The sequence below is a fragment of the Microtus oregoni genome, unplaced genomic scaffold, assembly GCF_018167655.1.
Source record: "Microtus oregoni isolate MIOR12 unplaced genomic scaffold, Mior012 000045F_ref0000178, whole genome shotgun sequence".
In the NCBI taxonomy this organism is placed as follows: Eukaryota; Metazoa; Chordata; class Mammalia; order Rodentia; family Cricetidae; genus Microtus; species Microtus oregoni.
The window spans coordinates 14900396-14902431 of record NW_024543219.1 but is presented as its reverse complement, the minus strand read 5'-3'; positions in this window follow the sequence as shown (position 1 = coordinate 14902431).

Sequence of the window (2036 nt, the reverse complement as noted above, 5' to 3'; positions counted from 1 at the left end):
ATCATTATGTTTTTTTGTCTTTTTAAAGATCAGCATTATTTGTTTTTCCACTAGGTCTCTGGGCTATCTAGTCTCTGGTCCTTGGTCACCCAACACTGCTGGGGTGACAATCTCATAGAATAGACCATAAGTCAGATCGTTATTATTTGGTCACTGCCAGACGCTTTGTGCCACCATGCTCTAGCATGTCATGTAGGCAGGACACCTTTGTAGATCAAAGGGTTTGAGGATGGCTCTGTTTCTCTTTTGATAGTATGCCGAGTACCTTCCTGTACCAAAGATGCTAGAATGTAGAGTTGCAGCGAAGCCGGGTCTTACTAAGGTAGAGACCAGGTCTCCTATAGTGATAGTTTATTTATGTTTTAATAAAAGAAGCCTGCCTGAAAGTCAGAGGGCAAAACTAAACCACTGGAGGCCAGGCAGTAGTGGAATATACCTTTAATCCCAGAGTTTGGAAGACAGAGGCAAATGGATCTCTGTGAGTTCAAGGCCACCCTGGGCTACACAAGATCAATGCAGAAACAGATCCAGGTGGTGGTGGCTCACCGCTGTAATCTCAGTACTAGGAAGTCACATGCCTTTAATCCCAGCACTAGAGGGGACTATAAAATGGGAGGAGACAGAAACTCAGGGCTCAGTCTGCAGTCAACCAGCCTTGGTAGAGGTAAGACTTTTCTCTAGTGGCTTGGCTGTTTTGCTTTTCTGATCTTCAGCTTGAACCCCAGTATCTGGCTCTGGGTTTTATTATTCATGCCACAGTCTCCCACAGCCAGGCCTAAACAGAATATGCTGGCAGAAGCTTGCAGACTGCGTGAGCTAAAAGGCAACAGCGTTCTTGGGTCATTAGAGCCAAACACCTGAGACAGTCCACCAACGTGAAGGCATAAATCTTGATTTGAGCATTTTCATTGCAAACCCTGGCAAAGGCAAAGCAGCTGTGGAAGGGAGCCCTGGGCTTTCAGCCTGGAGGGCGAAACATCACTGCTTGTACTCGGCTGCAGCCAGCAAACAATTCATTCACCTCTGCAGTTCCTCACTGAAAACCAGGCTCAAACTGGTCACCAGCCCAGTCCCTTTCAGCATTCTGGGCTAGGCAGGCTACAGTATGAATGGGAGTCCCTCCCCTACAGTATGAATGGGAGTCCCTCCCCTACAGTATGAATGGAGTCCCTCCCCTACAGTATGAATGGGAGTCCCTCCCCTACAGTATGAGTAGAGTCCCTCCCCTACAGTATGAATGGGAGTCCCTCCCCTACAGTATGAATGGGAGTCCCTCCCCTACAGTATGAGTGGAGTCCCTCCCCTACAGTATGAGTGGAGTCCCTTCCCTACAGTATGAATGGGAGTCCCTCCCCTACAGTATGAATGGAGTCCCTCCCCTACAGTATGAATGGGAGTCCCTCCCCTACAGTATGAGTAGAGTCCCTCCCCTACAGTATGAATGGGAGTCCCTCCCCTACAGTATGAATGGGAGTCCCTCCCCTACAGTATGAGTGGAGTCCCTCCCCTACAGTATGAGTGGAGTCCCTCCCCTACAGTATGAATGGGAGTCCCTCCCCTACAGTATGAATGGGAGTCCCTCCCCTACAGTATGAATAGGAGTCCCTCCCTTACAATATGAATGGGAGTCCCCCCCCCCACACACACACACAATAAACGGCAGCCCAGTGGCAAGAAGCAAGTATCTGAGCAAGGGACACAGACCCTGCTACCTTTGCTGGCTCATTTGAGGGAGGTCAAGGTCTCCATCAGCCTGGGAACTTCAAAGGCCGTCCAAGAGAGGGCGCCATAAACCACCCAATAAGAGCAGAACTTGTCTACTGTCAGCCAGCAGTGTTAGAAGTTAAACCTCTACTCAGCAGTAAAAAACAAGGACTTCTTGAATTTTGCATGCAAATGGATGGAAATAGAAAACACTATCCTGAGTGAGGTAAGCCAGACCCAAAAAGAGGAACATGGGATGTACTCACTCATATTTGGTTTCTAGCCATAAATAAAGGACGTTGAGCCTATAATTCGTGATCCTAGAGAAGCTA